The following is a 14,778-nucleotide window of genomic DNA, read 5'->3' on the forward strand; positions in this document are numbered from 1 at the left end:
CTGCATTACATATGCCTACAAATGCAATTTTACCTATATTCTTGTTGTTTCAGCTCAGAAATGACTTGGTTACTAAAGTTTGATGAATTGTAATGTTTTCTGTCAAATACACTTGTAAACTCTTCACCAATGACAGATATTGCCCTTAAGTATAGTTTGGGAGCATATCAGGCCAAGGGAAGGATGTTTTGGGTGGATTTGCAATATCTTCATTCTGTAAAGTTAGATGTGCCCAACTGCAATACATATGCTTACAAATGCAATTTTACCTATATTCTTGTTGTTTCAGCTCAGAAATGACTTGGTTACTAGAGTTTGATGAATTGTAATGTTTTCTGTCAAATACACATGAAAACTCTTTACCAATGACACTGAATAGCATTATGTATATTGTGGGTGCATATCAGGCTAAGAGAAGCTTGTTTAGTATGGTTTTGCAATATCTTCATTCTGTAAAGTTAGATGTGCCCAACTGCAATACATATGCTTACAAATGCAATTTTACTTATATTCTTGTTGTTTCAGCTCAGAAATGACTTGGTTACTAGAGTTTGAAGAATTGTAATGTTTTCTGTCAAATACACTTGTAAACTCTTCACCAATGACAGATATTGCCCTTAAGTATAGTTTGGGAGCATATCAGGCCAAGGGAAGGATGTTTTGGGTGGTTTTGCAATATCTTCATTCTGTAAAGTTAGATGTGCCCAACTGCATTACATATGCTTACAAATGCAATTTTACCTATATTCTTGTTGTTTCAGCTCAGAAATGACTTGGTTACTAAAGTTTGATGAATTGTAATGTTTTCTGTCAAATACACTTGTAAACTCTTCACCAATGACAGATATTGCCCTTAAGTATAGTTTGGGAGCATATCAGGCCAAGGGAAGGATGTTTTGGGTGGTTTTGCAATATCTTCATTCTGTAAAGTTAGATGTGCCCAACTGCATTACATATGCTTACAAATGCAATTTTACCAATATTCTTGTTGTTTCAGCTCAGAAATGACTTGGTTACTAGAGTTTGATGAATTGTAATGTTTTCTGTCAAATACACATGAAAACTCTTTACCAATGACACTGAATAGCATTATGTATATTGTGGGTGCATATCAGGCTAAGAGAAGCTTGTTTAGGATGGTTTTGCAATATCTTCATTCTGTAAAGTTAGATGTGCCCAACTGCAATACATATGCTTACAAATGCAATTTTACCAATATTCTTGTTGTTTCAGCTCAGAAATGACTTGGTTACTAAAGTTTGATGAATTGTAATGTTTTCTGTCAAATACACTTGTAAACTCTTCACCAAAGACAGATATTGCCCTTAAGTATAGTTTGGGAGCATATCAGGCCAAGGGAAGGATGTTTTGGGTGGTTTTGCAATATCTTCATTCTGTAAAGTTAGATGTGCCCAACTGCATTACATATGCTTACAAATGCAATTTTACCTATATTCTTGTTGTTTCAGCTCAGAAATGACTTGGCTTCTAAAGTTTGATGAATTGTAATGTTTTCTGTCAAATACACTTGTAAACTCTTCACCATAGACAGATATTGCCCTTAAGTATAGTTTGGGAGCATATCAGGCCAAGGGAAGGATGTTTTGGGTGGTTTTGCAATATCTTCATTCTGTAAAGTTAGATGTGCCCAACTGCATTACATATGCTTACAAATGCAATTTTACCTATATTCTTGTTGTTTCAGCTCAGAAATGACTTGGTTACTTGAGTTTGATGAATTGTAATGTTTTCATGCAAATACTCTTGTAAACTCTTCACCAATGACAGAGATTGCCCTTAAGTATAGTTTGGGAGCATATCAGGCAGAGGGAAGGATGTTTTGGGTGGTTTTGCAATATCTTCATTCTGTAAAGTTAGATGTGCCCAACTGCATTACATATGCTTACAAATGCAATTTTACCTATATTCTTGTTGTTTCAGCTCAGAAATGACTTGGTTACTAAAGTTTGATGAATTGTAATGTTTTCTGTCAAATACACTTGTAAACTCTTCACCAATGACAGATATTGCCCTTAAGTATAGTTTGGGAGCATATCAGGCCAAGGGAAGGATGTTTTTGGTGGTTTTGCAATATCTTCATTCTGTAAAGTTAGATGTGCCCAACTGCATTACATATGCCTACAAATGCAATTTTACCTATATTCTTGTTGTTTCAGCTCAGAAATGACTTGGTTACTAAAGTTTGATGAATTGTAATGTTTTCTGTCAAATACACTTGTAAACTCTTCACCAATGACAGATATTGCCCTTAAGTATAGTTTGGGAGCATATCAGGCCAAGGGAAGGATGTTTTGGGTGGTTTTGCAATATCTTCATTCTGTAAAGTTAGATGTGCCCAACTGCAATACATATGCTTACAAATGCAATTTTACCTATATTCTTGTTGTTTCAGCTCAGAAATGACTTGGTTACTAGAGTTTGATGAATTGTAATGTTTTCTGTCAAATACACATGAAAACTCTTTACCAATGACACTGAATAGCATTATGTATATTGTGGGTGCATATCAGGCTAAGAGAAGCTTGTTTAGTATGGTTTTGCAATATCTTCATTCTGTAAAGTTAGATGTGCCCAACTGCAATACATATGCTTACAAATGCAATTTTACTTATATTCTTGTTGTTTCAGCTCAGAAATGACTTGGTTACTAGAGTTTGAAGAATTGTAATGTTTTCTGTCAAATACACTTGTAAACTCTTCACCAATGACAGATATTGCCCTTAAGTATAGTTTGGGAGCATATCAGGCCAAGGGAAGGATGTTTTGGGTGGTTTTGCAATATCTTCATTCTGTAAAGTTAGATGTGCCCAACTGCATTACATATGCTTACAAATGCAATTTTACCTATATTCTTGTTGTTTCAGCTCAGAAATGACTTGGTTACTAAAGTTTGATGAATTGTAATGTTTTCTGTCAAATACACTTGTAAACTCTTCACCAATGACAGATATTGCCCTTAAGTATAGTTTGGGAGCATATCAGGCCAAGGGAAGGATGTTTTGGGTGGTTTTGCAATATCTTCATTCTGTAAAGTTAGATGTGCCCAACTGCATTACATATGCTTACAAATGCAATTTTACCTATATTCTTGTTGTTTCAGCTCAGAAATGACTTGGTTACTAGAGTTTGATGAATTGTAATGTTTTCTGTCAAATACACATGAAAACTCTTTACCAATGACACTGAATAGCATTATGTATATTGTGGGTGCATATCAGGCTAACAGAAGCTTGTTTAGGATGGTTTTGCAATATCTTCATTCTGTAAAGTTAGATGTGCCCAACTGCAATACATATGCTTACAAATGCAATTTTACCAATATTCTTGTTGTTTCAGCTCAGAAATGACTTGGTTACTAAAGTTTGAAGAATTGTAATGTTTTCTGTCAAATACACTTGTAAACTCTTCACCAATGACAGATATTGCCCTTAAGTATAGTTTGGGAGCATATCAGTCCAAGGGAAGGATGTTTTGGGTGGTTTTGCAATATCTTCATTCTGTAAAGTTAGATGTGCCCAACTGCATTACATATGCTTACAAATGCAATTTTACCTATATTCTTGTTGTTTCAGCTCAGAAATGACTTGGTTACTAAAGTTTGATGAATTGTAATGTTTTCTGTCAAATACACTTGTAAACTCTTCACCATAGACAGATATTGCCCTTAAGTATAGTTTGGGAGCATATCAGGCCAAGGGAAGGATGTTTTGGGTGGTTTTGCAATATCTTCATTCTGTAAAGTTAGATGTGCCCAACTGCATTACATATGCTTACAAATGCAATTTTACCTATATTCTTGTTGTTTCAGCTCAGAAATGACTTGGTTACTTGAATTTGATGAATTGTAATGTTTTCATGCAAATACTCTTGTAAACTCTTCACCAATGACAGAGATTGCCCTTAAGTATAGTTTGGGAGCATATCAGGCCAAGGGAAGGATGTTTTTGGTGGTTTTGCAATATCTTCATTCTGTAAAGTTAGATGTGCCCAACTGCATTACATATGCCTACAAATGCAATTTTACCTATATTCTTGTTGTTTCAGCTCAGAAATGACTTGGTTACTAAAGTTTGATGAATTGTAATGTTTTCTGTCAAATACACTTGTAAACTCTTCACCAATGACAGATATTGCCCTTAAGTATAGTTTGGGAGCATATCAGGCCAAGGGAAGGATGTTTTGGGTGGTTTTGCAATATCTTCATTCTGTAAAGTTAGATGTGCCCAACTGCAATACATATGCTTACAAATGCAATTTTACCTATATTCTTGTTGTTTCAGCTCAGAAATGACTTGGTTAATAGAGTTTGATGAATTGTAATGTTTTCTGTCAAATACACATGAAAACTCTTTACCAATGACACTGAATAGCATTATGTATATTGTGGGTGCATATCAGGCTAAGAGAAGCTTGTTTAGGATGGTTTTGCAATATCTTCATTCTGTAAAGTTAGATGTGCCCAACTGCAATACATATGCTTACAAATGCAATTTTACTTATATTCTTGTTGTTTCAGCTCAGAAATGACTTGGTTACTAGAGTTTGAAGAATTGTAATGTTTTCTGTCAAATACACTTGTAAACTCTTCACCAATGACAGATATTGCCCTTAAGTATAGTTTGGGAGCATATCAGGCCAAGGGAAGGATGTTTTGGGTGGTTTTGCAATATCTTCATTCTGTAAAGTTAGATGTGCCCAACTGCATTACATATGCTTACAAATGCAATTTTACCTATATTCTTGTTGTTTCAGCTCAGAAATGACTTGGTTACTAAAGTTTGATGAATTGTAATGTTTTCTGTCAAATACACTTGTAAACTCTTCACCAATGACAGATATTGCCCTTAAGTATAGTTTGGGAGCATATCAGGCCAAGGGAAGGATGTTTTGGGTGGTTTTGCAATATCTTCATTCTGTAAAGTTAGATGTGCCCAACTGCATTACATATGCTTACAAATGCAATTTTACCTATATTCTTGTTGTTTCAGCTCAGAAATGACTTGGTTAATAGAGTTTGATGAATTGTAATGTTTTCTGTCAAATACACATGAAAACTCTTTACCAATGACACTGAATAGCATTATGTATATTGTGGGTGCATATCAGGCTAAGAGAAGCTTGTTTAGGATGGTTTTGCAATATCTTCATTCTGTAAAGTTAGATGTGCCCAACTGCAATACATATGCTTACAAATGCAATTTTACCAATATTCTTGTTGTTTCAGCTCAGAAATGACTTGGTTACTAGAGTTTGATGAATTGTAATGTTTTCTGTCAAATACACTTGTAAACTCCTCACCATAGACAGATATTGCCCTTAAGTATAGTTTGGGAGCATATCAGGCCAAGGGAAGGATGTTTTGGGTGGTTTTGCAATATCTTCATTCTGTAAAGTTAGATGTGCCCAACTGCATTACATATGCTTACAAATGCAATTTTACCTATATTCTTGTTGTTTCAGCTCAGAAATGACTTGGTTACTTGAGTTTGATGAATTGTAATGTTTTCATGCAAATACTCTTGTAAACTCTTCACCAATGACAGAGATTGCCCTTAAGTATAGTTTGGGAGCATATCAGGCCGAGGGAAGGATGTTTTGGGTGGTTTTGCAATATCTTCATTCTGTAAAGTTAGATGTGCCCAACTGCATTACATATGCTTACAAATGCAATTTTACCTATATTCTTGTTGTTTCAGCTCAGAAATGACTTGGTTACTAAAGTTTGATGAATTGTAATGTTTTCTGTCAAATACACTTGTAAACTCTTCACCAATGACAGATATTGCCCTTAAGTATAGTTTGGGAGCATATCAGGCCAAGGGAAGGATGTTTTTGGTGGTTTTGCAATATCTTCATTCTGTAAAGTTAGATGTGCCCAACTGCATTACATATGCCTACAAATGCAATTTTACCTATATTCTTGTTGTTTCAGCTCAGAAATGACTTGGTTACTAGAGTTTGAAGAATTGTATTGTTCTCTGTCAAATACACTTGTAAACTCTTCACCAATGACAGATATTGCCCTTAAGTATAGTTTGGGAGCATATCAGGCCAAGGGAAGGATGTTTTGGGTGGTTTTGCAATATCTTCATTCTGTAAAGTTAGATGTGCCCAACTGCAATACATATGCTTACAAATGCAATTTTACTTATATTCTTGTTGTTTCAGCTCAGAAATGACTTGGTTACTAGAGTTTGAAGAATTGTAATGTTTTCTGTCAAATACACTTGTAAACTCTTCACCAATGACAGATATTGCCCTTAAGTATAGTTTGGGAGCATATCAGGCCAAGGGAAGGATGTTTTGGGTGGTTTTGCAATATCTTCATTCTGTAAAGTTAGATGTGCCCAACTGCATTACATATGCTTACAAATGCAATTTTACCTATATTCTTGTTGTTTCAGCTCAGAAATGACTTGGTTACTAGAGTTTGATGAATTGTAATGTTTTCTGTCAAATACACATGAAAACTCTTTACCAATGACACTGAATAGCATTATGTATATTGTGGGTGCATATCAGGCTAAGAGAAGCTTGTTTAGGATGGTTTTGCAATATCTTCATTCTGTAAAGTTAGATGTGCCCAACTGCATTACATATGCCTACAAATGCAATTTTACCTATATTCTTGTTGTTTCAGCTCAGAAATGACTTGGTTACTAGAGTTTGATGAATTGTAATGTTTTCTGTCAAATACACTTGTAAACTCTTCACCAATGACAGATATTGCCCTTAAGTATAGTTTGGGAGCATATCAGGCCAAATGAAGGATGTTTTGGGTGGTTTTGCAATATCTTCATTCTGTAAAGTTAGATGTGCCCAACTGCAATAGATATGCTTACAAATGCAATTTTACTTATATTCTTGTTGTTTCAGCTCAGAAATGACTTGGTTACTAGAGTTTGAAGAATTGTAATGTTTTCTGTCAAATACACTTGTAAACTCTTCACCAATGACAGATATTGCCCTTAAGTATAGTTTGGGAGCATATCAGGCCAAGGGAAGGATGTTTTGGGTGGTTTTGCAATATCTTCATTCTGTAAAGTTAGATGTGCCCAACTGCATTACATATGCTTACAAATGCAATTTTACCTATATTCTTGTTGTTTCAGCTCAGAAATGACTTGGTTACTAAAGTTTGATGAATTGTAATGTTTTCTGTCAAATACACATGAAAACTCTTTACCAATGACACTGAATAGCATTATGTATATTGTGGGTGCATATCAGGCTAAGAGAAGCTTGTTTAGGATGGTTTTGCAATATCTTCATTCTGTAAAGTTAGATGTGCCCAACTGCATTACATATGCTTACAAATGCAATTTTACCAATATTCTTGTTGTTTCAGCTCAGAAATGACTTGGTTACTAAAGTTTGATGAATTGTAATGTTTTCTGTCAAATACACTTGTAAACTCTTCACCAAAGACAGATATTGCCCTTAAGTATAGTTTGGGAGCATATCAGGCCAAGGGAAGGATGTTTTGGGTGGTTTTGCAATATCTTCATTCTGTAAAGTTAGATGTGCCCAACTGCATTACATATGCTTACAAATGCAATTTTACCTATATTCTTGTTGTTTCAGCTCAGAAATGACTTGGTTACTAAAGTTTGATGAATTGTAATGTTTTCTGTCAAATACACTTGTAAACTCTTCACCATAGACAGATATTGCCCTTAAGTATAGTTTGGGAGCATATCAGGCCAAGGGAAGGATCTTTTGGGTGGTTTTGCAATATCTTCATTCTGTAAAGTTAGATGTGCCCAACTGCATTACATATGCTTACAAATGCAATTTTACCTATATTCTTGTTGTTTCAGCTCAGAAATGACTTGGTTACTTGAGTTTGATGAATTGTAATGTTTTCATGCAAATACTCTTGTAAACTCTTCACCAATGACAGAGATTGCCCTTAAGTATAGTTTGGGAGCATATCAGGCCGAGGGAAGGATGTTTTGGGTGGTTTTGCAATATCTTCATTCTGTAAAGTTAGATGTGCCCAACTGCATTACATATGCTTACAAATGCAATTTTACCTATATTCTTGTTGTTTCAGCTCAGAAATGACTTGGTTACTAGAGTTTGATGAATTGTAATGTTTTCTGTCAAATACACATGAAAACTCTTTACCAATGACACTGAATAGCATTATGTATATTGTGGGTGCATATCAGGCTAAGAGAAGCTTGTTTAGGATGGTTTTGCAATATCTTCATTCTGTAAAGTTAGATGTGCCCAACTGCAATACATATGCTTACAAATGCAATTTTACCTATATTCTTGTTGTTTCAGCTCAGAAATGACTTGGTTACTAAAGTTTGATGAATTGTAATGTTTTCTGTCAAATACACTTGTAAACTCTTCACCATAGACAGATATTGCCCTTAAGTATAGTTTGGGAGCATATCAGGCCAAGGGAAGGATGTTTTTGGTGGTTTTGCAATATCTTCATTCTGTAAAGTTAGATGTGCCCAACTGCATTACATATGCCTACAAATACAATTTTACCTATATTCTTGTTGTTTCAGCTCAGAAATGACTTGGTTACTAAAGTTTGATGAATTGTAATGTTTTCTGTCAAATACACTTGTAAACTCTTCACCAATGACAGAGATTGCCCTTAAGTATAGTTTGGGAGCATATCAGGCCAAGGGAAGGATGTTTTGGGTGGTTTTGCAATATCTTCATTCTGTAAAGTTAGATGTGCCCAACTGCAATACATATGCTTACAAATGCAATTTTACTTATATTCTTGTTGTTTCAGCTCAGAAATGACTTGGTTACTAGAGTTTGAAGAATTGTAATGTTTTCTGTCAAATACACTTGTAAACTCTTCACCAATGACAGATATTGCCCTTAAGTATAGTTTGGGAGCATATCAGGCCAAGGGAAGGATGTTTTGGGTGGTTTTGCAATATCTTCATTCTGTAAAGTTAGATGTGCCCAACTGCATTACATATGCTTACAAATGCAATTTTACCTATATTCTTGTTGTTTCAGCTCAGAAATGACTTGGTTACTAGAGTTTGATGAATTGTAATGTTTTCTGTCAAATACACATGAAAACTCTTTACCAATGACACTGAATAGCATTATGTTTATTGTGGGTGCATATCAGGCTAAGAGAAGCTTGTTTAGGATGGTTTTGCAATATCTTCATTCTGTAAAGTTAGATGTGCCCAACTGCAATACATATGCTTACAAATGCAATTTTACCTATATTCTTGTTGTTTCAGCTCAGAAATGACTTGGTTACTAACGTTTGATGAATTGTAATGTTTTCTGTCAAATACACTTGTAAACTCTTCACCATAGACAGATATTGCCCTTAAGTATAGTTTGGGAGCATATCAGGCCAAGGGAAGGATGTTTTGGGTGGTTTTGCAATATCTTCATTCTGTAAAGTTAGATGTGCCCAACTGCATTACATATGCTTACAAATGCAATTTTACCAATATTCTTGTTGTTTCAGCTCAGAAATGACTTGGTTACTAGAGTTTGATGAATTGTAATGTTTTCTGTCAAATACACTTGTAAACTCTTCACCAATGACAGATATTGCCCTTAAGTATAGTTTGGGAGCATATCAGGCCAAGGGAAGGATGTTTTGGGTGGTTTTGCAATATCTTCATTCTGTAAAGTTAGATGTGCCCAACTGCATTACATATGCTTACAAATGCAATTTTACCTATATTCTTGTTGTTTCAGCTCAGAAATGACTTGGTTACTTGAGTTTGATGAATTGTAATGTTTTCTGTCAAATACACATGAAAACTCTTTACCAATGACACTGAATAGCATTATGTATATTGTGGGTGCATATCAGGCTAAGAGAAGCTTGTTTAGGATGGTTTTGCAATATCTTCATTCTGTAAAGTTAGATGTGCCCAACTGCAATACATATGCTTACAAATGCAATTTTACCAATATTCTTGTTGTTTCAGCTCAGAAATGACTTGGTTACTAAAGTTTGATGAATTGTAATGTTTTCTGTCAAATACACTTGTAAACTCTTCACCAAAGACAGATATTGCCCTTAAGTATAGTTTGGGAGCATATCAGGCCAAGGGAAGGATGTTTTGGGTGGTTTTGCAATATCTTCATTCTGTAAAGTTAGATGTGCCCAACTGCATTACATATGCTTACAAATGCAATTTTACCTATATTCTTGTTGTTTCAGCTCAGAAATGACTTGGTTACTAAAGTTTGATGAATTGTAATGTTTTCTGTCAAATACACTTGTAAACTCTTCACCATAGACAGATATTGCCCTTAAGTATAGTTTGGGAGCATATCAGGCCAAGGGAAGGATGTTTTGGGTGGTTTTGCAATATCTTCATTCTGTAAAGTTAGATGTGCCCAACTGCATTACATATGCTTACAAATGCAATTTTACATATATTCTTGTTGTTTCAGCTCAGAAATGACTTGGTTACTTGAGTTTGAGAATTGTAATGTTTTCATGCAAATACTCTTGTAAACTCTTCACCAATGACAGAGATTGCCCTTAAGTATAGTTTGGGAGCATATCAGGCCGAGGGAAGGATGTTTTGGGTGGTTTTGCAATATCTTCATTCTGTAAAGTTAGATGTGCCCAACTGCATTACATATGCTTACAAATGCAATTATACCTATTTTCTTGTTGTTTCAGCTCAGAAATGACTTGGTTACTAAAGTTTGATGAATTGTAATGTTTTCTGTCAAATACACTTGTAAACTCTTCACCAAAGACAGATATTGCCCTTAAGTATAGTTTGGGAGCATATCAGGCCAAGGGAAGGATGTTTTTGGTGGTTTTGCAATATCTTCATTCTGTAAAGTTAGATGTGCCCAACTGCATTACATATGCTTACAAATGCAATTTTACCTATATTCTTGTTGTTTCAGCTCAGAAATGACTTGGTTACTAAAGTTTGATGAATTGTAATGTTTTCTGTCAAATACACTTGTAAACTCTTCACCATAGACAGATATTGCCCTTAAGTATAGTTTGGGAGCATATCAGGCCAAGGGAAGGATCTTTTGGGTGGTTTTGCAATATCTTCATTCTGTAAAGTTAGATGTGCCCAACTGCATTACATATGCTTACAAATGCAATTTTACCTATATTCTTGTTGTTTCAGCTCAGAAATGACTTGGTTACTTGAGTTTGATGAATTGTAATGTTTTCATGCAAATACTCTTGTAAACTCTTCACCAATGACAGAGATTGCCCTTAAGTATAGTTTGGGAGCATATCAGGCCGAGGGAAGGATGTTTTGGGTGGTTTTGCAATATCTTCATTCTGTAAAGTTAGATGTGCCCAACTGCATTACATATGCTTACAAATGCAATTTTACCTATATTCTTGTTGTTTCAGCTCAGAAATGACTTGGTTACTAGAGTTTGATGAATTGTAATGTTTTCTGTCAAATACACATGAAAACTCTTTACCAATGACACTGAATAGCATTATGTTTATTGTGGGTGCATATCAGGCTAAGAGAAGCTTGTTTAGGATGGTTTTGCAATATCTTCATTCTGTAAAGTTAGATGTGCCCAACTGCAATACATATGCTTACAAATGCAATTTTACCTATATTCTTGTTGTTTCAGCTCAGAAATGACTTGGTTACTAAAGTTTGATGAATTGTAATGTTTTCTGTCAAATACACTTGTAAACTCTTCACCATAGACAGATATTGCCCTTAAGTATAGTTTGGGAGCATATCAGGCCAAGGGAAGGATGTTTTTGGTGGTTTTGCAATATCTTCATTCTGTAAAGTTAGATGTGCCCAACTGCATTACATATGCCTACAAATACAATTTTACCTATATTCTTGTTGTTTCAGCTCAGAAATGACTTGGTTACTAAAGTTTGATGAATTGTAATGTTTTCTGTCAAATACACTTGTAAACTCTTCACCAATGACAGAGATTGCCCTTAAGTATAGTTTGGGAGCATATCAGGCCAAGGGAAGGATGTTTTGGGTGGTTTTGCAATATCTTCATTCTGTAAAGTTAGATGTGCCCAACTGCAATACATATGCTTACAAATGCAATTTTACTTATATTCTTGTTGTTTCAGCTCAGAAATGACTTGGTTACTAGAGTTTGAAGAATTGTAATGTTTTCTGTCAAATACACTTGTAAACTCTTCACCAATGACAGATATTGCCCTTAAGTATAGTTTGGGAGCATATCAGGCCAAGGGAAGGATGTTTTGGGTGGTTTTGCAATATCTTCATTCTGTAAAGTTAGATGTGCCCAACTGCATTACATATGCTTACAAATGCAATTTTACCTATATTCTTGTTGTTTCAGCTCAGAAATGACTTGGTTACTAGAGTTTGATGAATTGTAATGTTTTCTGTCAAATACACATGAAAACTCTTTACCAATGACACTGAATAGCATTATGTTTATTGTGGGTGCATATCAGGCTAAGAGAAGCTTGTTTAGGATGGTTTTGCAATATCTTCATTCTGTAAAGTTAGATGTGCCCAACTGCAATACATATGCTTACAAATGCAATTTTACCTATATTCTTGTTGTTTCAGCTCAGAAATGACTTGGTTACTAACGTTTGATGAATTGTAATGTTTTCTGTCAAATACACTTGTAAACTCTTCACCATAGACAGATATTGCACTTAAGTATAGTTTGGGAGCATATCAGGCCAAGGGAAGGATGTTTTGGGTGGTTTTGCAATATCTTCATTCTGTAAAGTTAGATGTGCCCAACTGCATTACATATGCTTACAAATGCAATTTTACCAATATTCTTGTTGTTTCAGCTCAGAAATGACTTGGTTACTAGAGTTTGATGAATTGTAATGTTTTCTGTCAAATACACTTGTAAACTCTTCACCAATGACAGATATTGCCCTTAAGTATAGTTTGGGAGCATATCAGGCCAAGGGAAGGATGTTTTGGGTGGTTTTGCAATATCTTCATTCTGTAAAGTTAGATGTGCCCAACTGCATTACATATGCTTACAAATGCAATTTTACCTATATTCTTGTTGTTTCAGCTCAGAAATGACTTGGTTACTTGAGTTTGATGAATTGTAATGTTTTCTGTCAAATACACATGAAAACTCTTTACCAATGACACTGAATAGCATTATGTATATTGTGGGTGCATATCAGGCTAAGAGAAGCTTGTTTAGGATGGTTTTGCAATATCTTCATTCTGTTAAGTTAGATGTGCCCAACTGCAATACATATGCTTACAAATGCAATTTTACCAATATTCTTGTTGTTTCAGCTCAGAAATGACTTGGTTACTAAAGTTTGATGAATTGTAATGTTTTCTGTCAAATACACTTGTAAACTCTTCACCAAAGACAGATATTGCCCTTAAGTATAGTTTGGGAGCATATCAGGCCAAGGGAAGGATGTTTTGGGTGGTTTTGCAATATCTTCATTCTGTAAAGTTAGATGTGCCCAACTGCATTACATATGCTTACAAATGCAATTTTACCTATATTCTTGTTGTTTCAGCTCAGAAATGACTTGGTTACTAAAGTTTGATGAATTGTAATGTTTTCTGTCAAATACACTTGTAAACTCTTCACCATAGACAGATATTGCCCTTAAGTATAGTTTGGGAGCATATCAGGCCAAGGGAAGGATGTTTTGGGTGGTTTTGCAATATCTTCATTCTGTAAAGTTAGATGTGCCCAACTGCATTACATATGCTTACAAATGCAATTTTACATATATTCTTGTTGTTTCAGCTCAGAAATGACTTGGTTACTTGAGTTTGATGAATTGTAATGTTTTCATGCAAATACTCTTGTAAACTCTTCACCAATGACAGAGATTGCCCTTAAGTATAGTTTGGGAGCATATCAGGCCGAGGGAAGGATGTTTTGGGTGGTTTTGCAATATCTTCATTCTGTAAAGTTAGATGTGCCCAACTGCATTACATATGCTTACAAGTGCAATTATACCTATTTTCTTGTTGTTTCAGCTCAGAAATGACTTGGTTACTAAAGTTTGATGAATTGTAATGTTTTCTGTCAAATACACTTGTAAACTCTTCACCAATGACAGATATTGCCCTTAAGTATAGTTTGGGAGCATATCAGGCCAAGGGAAGGATGTTTTTGGTGGTTTTGCAATATCTTCATTCTGTAAAGTTAGATGTGCCCAACTGCATTACATATGCTTACAAATGCAATTTTACCTATATTCTTGTTGTTTCAGCTCAGAAATGACTTGGTTACTAGAGTTTGATGAATTGTAATGTTTTCTGTCAAATACACATGAAAACTCTTTACCAATGACACTGAATAGCATTATGTATATTGTGGGTGCATATCAGGCTAAGAGAAGCTTGTTTAGGATGGTTTTGCAATATCTTCATTCTGTAAAGTTAGATGTGCCCAACTGCATTACATATGCCTACAAATGCAATTTTACCTATATTCTTGTTGTTTCAGCTCAGAAATGACTTGGTTACTAGAGTTTGATGAATTGTAATGTTTTCTGTCAAATACACTTGTAAACTCTTCACCAATGACAGATATTGCCCTTAAGTATAGTTTGGGAGCATATCAGGCCAAGGGAAGGATGTTTTGGGTGGTTTTGCAATATCTTCATTCTGTAAAGTTAGATGTGCCCAACTGCAATACATATGCTTACAAATGCAATTTTACTTATATTCTTGTTGTTTCAGCTCAGAAATGACTTGGTTACTAGAGTTTGAAGAATTGTAATGTTTTCTGTCAAATACACTTGTAAACTCTTCACCAATGACAGATATTGCCCTT

The sequence above is a fragment of the Amia ocellicauda genome, chromosome 3 (assembly GCF_036373705.1).
Source record: "Amia ocellicauda isolate fAmiCal2 chromosome 3, fAmiCal2.hap1, whole genome shotgun sequence".
Lineage (NCBI taxonomy): Eukaryota > Metazoa > Chordata > Actinopteri > Amiiformes > Amiidae > Amia > Amia ocellicauda.